The 6,473-nt window shown below is 42.7% G+C and overlaps 1 non-coding gene across 1 annotated transcript; it reads right to left on the bottom strand.

Moving 5' to 3' along the window:
* Nucleotides 1-949: 949 nt before the first annotated feature.
* Nucleotides 950-1,056, bottom strand: LOC141582102 (U6 spliceosomal RNA). Its single transcript, XR_012514933.1, has one exon. It is a non-coding gene; the product is annotated as a U6 spliceosomal RNA (small nuclear RNA).
* Nucleotides 1,057-6,473: the final 5,417 nt, after the last annotated feature.

Here is a 6,473-nt window from a genome sequence, read left to right on the forward strand (position 1 = left end):
GATTTTTTAATGGTCACCATTCTAACTGGCATGAGGTGATATCTCAATGTGGTTTTGATTTCTCTAATAACCAGTGATGATGAGTATTTTTTCACATGTTTATTGGCCTCATATATATCTTCTTTTCAAAAGTGTCTGTTCATATCCTTTGTCCACTTTTGAACGGGTTTGCTTGTTTTTTTCCTTGTAAATCTGTTTTATTTCTTTGTAGATTATGGATATCAGCCATTTGTCAGATGGGTAGATTGCAAAAATTGTTTCTCATTCTGCTGGTTGCTGGCTCACTCTAACGATGGTTTCTTTTGCTGTACATAAGCTCTGGAGTTTAATAAGGTCCCATTTGTCTATTTTCCTTTTTGTTGCCAATGCTTTTGGTGTTTTAGTCATGAAGTACTTGCCTACACCTATGTCCTGAATGGCTTTGCCTATTTTTTTTCTAGACTTTTTTATGGCATTAGGTCTTATGTCTAGATCTTTAATCCATCTGGAGGTAATTCTACTGTAAGGTATCAGGAAGAGGTCCAGTTTCTGCTTTCTGGACACTGGTAGCCTGTTTTCCCAACAACAATTATTAAACAAGAAATCCTTTTCCCATTGCTTGTCTTTGTCTGGTTTATCAAAGGTGAGATGGTTGTATATGTGTGGCATTGCCACCAGGACCTCTGTTCTGTTCCATTACTCTATTTCTCTGTTTTAGTACCAGTACCATGCTGTTTTGATTCCTGTAGCTTTGTATTATAGTTTGAAATCGAGTAGCATGATGCCTCTGGCTTTGTTCTTTGTGCTTAGCATTGTCTTGGATATCCACACTCTCTTTTGCTTCCATATGAAGTTTAAGATGGGTTCCTCCAGTTCTGTGAATAAGATCATTGGTAGCTTGCCGGGGACAGCATTGAATCTATAAATTACTTTGGGTAGTATGGCCATTTTCAAGATATTGATTCTTTCTACAAATATGGAATGCTTCATGAATTTTTAGGTCCTCCTTGTGCAGGGGCCATGCTAATCTTCTCTGAATCATTCCAATTTTAATATATGTGCTGCCAAAGTGAGCACCAGTAATGTTGTTTATACTGGATATATTGCCTGTTAGCTCCTGCGATGTTTTACAATGATTTTTGGCCTCCTTGCATTGGATGATGACATACTTCTTTCACTTAGTGAACTTTGTTTCTACCCACATTCTGAATTCTACTTGTATCATTGCAGACATGTCAGCCTCTGGCCAGTTCTGAAAACTTGAACAGGCTGAACAGTTGATGTAATCATCTGGAGGAAAGAAGGCATGCTGACTTCTTGAGTTTCAGTGTTCTTGCACTGATTTTTCCTCATCTTTATGAGCTTATTCACCTTCAACCTTTGAGGTTGCTGACCTTTGCACAGGATATTTTTCTTTTATCATATTTGATGATCTTGAGGGTTTGATTGTGGTTTAAAGTAGAATCAGGCAGCTGCCTTTGGTTTTGGAGGATTTTAGGGGGTCAAAATTCACCTCTCAATTCCTGGGCTGTGTGCTATAACTCTGGGAAACTTATATTGGGTCTCAACTTTGTTCTCTGGCTCCTCAAAGTTTGGAGTATACTGCACTGAAGGCAGCAAAGTGGGGCAGCTGTGGCAGAGTGTTAGCAGATGCAAAACTGCCTGCTTCCCTGTTGGCATTTGCCCAGTGGTGGTAGTGGTGGAGGCAAGACAGCTTGGTGGCGGCCAGAATACCCCTTCTGTGTGTGCTGTTGCATTGGAGGTAGTGTTGGTTCAGGCCGGGGTGCTGGCCTGTGCATGTCTGGGTGCCGTCTCTGTGACCCCCTAAGCAGCAACGACCACTCAACGTATATTAGCATTCCCTTTTCGTGCACAGAATTAGCACAAGGAGAAGGTGTTGGCAGAGGTTGTGATATTGTTCCTCTGCCTACCATGGCTCTTTCTTCAATGGGAGTTGGTGTGGGTTGAAGTGTGTGCTACATTCCCATGTGCTAGTAGGGCAAGTGCAGCAAAATCCACTCATGTAAACACACACCAGCAAAGTGACGTAGGACGTTTTTGTATAAAGAGCTTCAGTATGGAGAGGCAGTGTAGAGGCGGGTGCGTGCCTGAAGAGTCCACTTTGCTGCATCTCTTCACTGCTCAGGCCTGGTCCACTGGCACAGAAACAAAGGTGTGGGCAGCTGAGAGTGCCCTGTAGGCAGGCGTGGCCAGGCTGGGGCCCTGGGAGAGGCAAGCAGACTAAGGAGTGCTGAGGTCAGACCAGCTTCATCTCATGTGCAAGAATGCCCAGTAGATATCACGCCTCAGATAACTCTCTGAAAAGTGAGGCCCCAGCACAGCACAGCTGCTCTACAAAAACGTGGCCAGACTTCTTTTTTAAACAAGTCTCCTTTTATTAAGAGGGAAAATCACATACGTGATCTCTGCTGGGCAATCTTCACATGAGATGTGGCTGATCAGACCTCCACAGTCCTAAAGCGCTGGGATAAAGTGTCTCATAAGACCCAGTTGAGCCTAGAGAGATAGCTGTGCCTGCCCTCTGGGCTTCACATCAGCTGGCTTCCTGCTCCATCACTTTGCTTGTCTCCTGCGGGCTCTACCCCAGAGAGATGTGAGTTAGCCATCACTTAGTGTAATCATCCCAGGATAGAGGGTCTGTTCTATGGGCCCAAGCCAGAGTTCCCTGTCCAGTGATAAGCAGTGGGGGGTATGTGGTATCCACAAGAGATGGACTGCCTTGTTCCTTGGGTCAACTGCAGCTTGTTAGAGTTATCAATATGGCATTTAGGGTCTTTGCTTTCTTGATATTCTGAAGGTAACAAGGGCAGATCCACTGCAGAGGCAGTGGCAGAGAGGATTTCAGTCGATCTGTGAAGCTCTGTCCAAGAAATTGCCAAGTTGCTACTGGTTTGTTGGCTTCAGTGGTGTCCTGGATAAAGACCCAAGCCAGGAGGACCTGCTCATTGAGGAGATATGGAAGCCAGCACCCACGTAACGGTTCAGCCACTTTCCCATAAGGCTGCTGTGGTATACTGGGGGTCCACTCCAGTACCTAATTGCCTCATATCTTCCAGCGACTCAAGGTATCACTAGCGAAGCCTGCAAAAAGACAAAGATAATAGCCTGCTTCTTCCTCTGGGACCTCTGTACCACTGAGGTACAATCCTGTTGCCAATCTGGACACAACTAGGAGAGGTGGCTGGAAACAATTTCAGAAGTCTTGTCTAGTCAGGAGGAACAAGATCAGAGACTTGCTTTTAAAAAAGTCTGGCCATGTTTCTGTAGAGCAGTTGTGCTGTGCTGGGGGTTCACTTCAGCCCCTGGTTGCCTCAGACACTCTGAAGTCCCAAGGTTGAAATGGCTGAGTTGCCCAAGCAACAAAGATTACAGTCTGGTCCTCTCTCTGGAAGCTCTGATTCAAGGAGGCCTGAAACATCTGTCAGCCAGAGAACAGCAGTGAAGGCAGCCAGAGACCCTGGTTGAAAAGCTGTACCCAGTGACTAAAAATGTGGTTGGGCATTGACTTAAACAAGGGTCTGGCCATGTTTTTGCAAGGTGGCTCTGCTGTGCTGAGCTACCACTTACACCCCTGGTCAGCTTGGGTTCTACAAAGCCCTAAGGCCAGAACCTAGTCATCCAAATAACAAAGATGGTGGCCTGCCTTTCTCTGTGGGAGCTCTGTCTAAGGAATGTTTCATATCTCCATAGGCCAGGGAACACCTGTGAGGGTAGCTGTAAGCCCCAGGTGGGAGGTCCTGTTCAGTAAGAAGGAACAGGATCAGGGGCCTGCTAACAGAAGCAGTCTGGCCATGATTTGGTAAAGCAGCTGTGCTGTGCTGTGGGAACTCTTCTGCCCCTGGTCGGTTTGTACTCTCCAATGCCCACAGGCTGGAATAATTAAGTTCCTCCAACAGGAAAGATGGCAGCCTGTCTTGTCTTTTCTTTCACAGTTTACCTTGTGTGATGGAGCTGAATTTTTAGGCTGTTAATTTTTACAATAAGCATTACAGTTGTTCAGAAAGAATCTTGCTGTTCTCTTTCAGTTTAGATGTATGAGAATTCATTGTCTCCTGTAAATAAACCTGTTGAGGTTTTGTTCTCTGGAAAGAAGTCTCTTTCTGCTATCTGGCTTTGGTCACATTCATGTAGAGCAGTAGCCAGTCTACAAGGACATGACTGAATTTCCATTTCCAGCGTTTCCTAGCTGTGTCTCACATTTTCCAATTCAGAACTGACCATTTTATTCTTCGTTGTCAAAATGCTAAGCTGTCCACTGTCTTTAAATACTGTCTTTGTTCATTCATCCTTATCCAATTTTATAGCCTTTTGAATATTAGCATTCTTTTCTTTCACACTTTCAATGTCCTCCAAAAAAAATTTTTTTCCCTTAGCAGGTTCTGCTGTTGAATTTTGTCTAGTTCCAGTCTAAGCATGGCAATTTTTTCCCAGAACATGCTATTTTCATGCAAGAGATCTTTTTCTTTCTTATGGCTAATGGAATTCAAAGTCAACAAAGCAACATTTTAGTTAGCACACAATAGAATAACATATCATAATTTCCTCTGAATTTAAAGCATAAGATGTATATTTGTATAATGAAAGAATTCCCATGGTGAATATGTAACTGAAAAGAAGTTGAACAAAACTTCAAACCTAATAGAGTGTAAATTCCAGAAAGTTTCAATATTGATTTAAACACCACAAAAAATAAATCACTAGAGGATTTTAAAGAATTTTGGAATTGGAAAAGCCTTTCTCTGAATAACAAAATAATCATAGGCATAAAATATAAGATTAATACATTTGACTACGTTTTAAAAATTGGATTTACACTCTGATATCTATCCTATAAACCACACCATTGTAAGAGCCTTAGCTATGCATATATTTTGGACAGAAGCAGTTCCTCTAAGTTTTCAAGTTCCTTTTTCTGAAGAAGGTTTTATCAATATATGACTTTTCTAATACTGTTATAGTCAGTTATAAGAATTACATTTATTCATAACTTAAATCTAAGTTTTGTATCCTATATGTACACATCTGCATCTAAGCATTGCACTTCTACATCCAACTGTGAACTCATTTAAGATCAGGATTCTTAAAAAGAGAAATAAAAAAATATATGCAGCTGGATACTGTGGCTCACACCTGTAATCCCAGCAGCATGTAATGTTCAGTGTTCTATGTAGTACTGCACTTCTACATGTGGCTGGGCGCAGTGGCTCACACCTATAATCCTAGCTGCTGAGGTGCATGGATCACGAGGTCAGAAGTTCGAGACCAGTGTGGCCAGCATAGGGAAACTTCGTCTCTACTAAAAATAAAAAAATTAACCAGGAATGGTGGTGTGCACCTGTAATCCCAGCTACTCAAAAGGTTTAGGTAGGAGAATTATGTGAACCAGTAGGTGGAGGTTGCTGTGAGCTGAGATCATGCCATTGCACTCCAACCTGGGTGACAGACTGTGTCAGACTCTGTTTCAAAATAAACGTGTGTGTGTGTGTGTGTGTTTGTGTGTGTGTGTATGTATATAGGTGTGTATATATATGTGTGTGTGTGTATTTACCTGTACATGTGTGTAATACACACAGATGTATATAGTATATTGTGAAGAATTTTCCCTATGTTGTCTACTGCTAGTTCTAGTGATCCTCCAGAAAATCACCGTTACGTCTGTGGTGTAAACACATAATACAAAAGAAACCTTTAATTCAAAATATTAATAATAAATAAGATACGACTTATAGAGTTTTTCTTAGAAATCATAAGATTAAGGAAGATCCAAGATGCCTGAATAGGAACATCTTCGGAATGTAGTTACCAGCAAGAACAGTGCAGAGAGTGAGTGCTCAATACATTTCCAAAGAAGTTTTCACTGCCAACAGACAAGGAGATTCCTGAGCATAAAAGTGCCATGAGTTTTCATTTCAGCAGTTTCAGTCAGGGATGCATCAGGACAAAGAAACTCACAAAAGTTTGGGTGGCCATTTCAACTGGTGCCTGGAATGCCTGGGAGACAGAGCTGTCCATTCAACTGAAAGGGAGGGGGCTGAGACAGGAAACCAGGTGATGTGATCTGGCTTGATGGGTACCACACCCACGAGACAAGAAATCTGAAACACTCTGGATTAAGAGTTTCACAAAAAGCGCAGCTGGAACTGGGATGGCCCAACTTCGTGGGGGGAAGGGCATCCCCCAATACCAAGGCAGTCTGCCACTACCAATGCAGACTACTTTGTGCCAGGCAGGGCATCTAAGAAAAAAGGCAGCAGCATGGCAGGAACTTATAAATAAGGCTGACCTTCCTAGGACAGAGTACCTGGGAAAACAGCAGGTTATGAGTTCAGCTGCAGCAGAGTTAAAGGTACCAGCTCAGCAGCTCTGTACAAAACAACGGAACTCCCAGAACAGCACTTGAGCTCTTATAAGGGACAGAATGTCTCCTCAAGCAATTCTCTGAGCCCCATATACACAAAAAGACACCTCATAAA

Source organism: Saimiri boliviensis, chromosome 18 (assembly GCF_048565385.1).
Source record: "Saimiri boliviensis isolate mSaiBol1 chromosome 18, mSaiBol1.pri, whole genome shotgun sequence".
NCBI classification, from domain to species: domain Eukaryota; kingdom Metazoa; phylum Chordata; class Mammalia; order Primates; family Cebidae; genus Saimiri; species Saimiri boliviensis.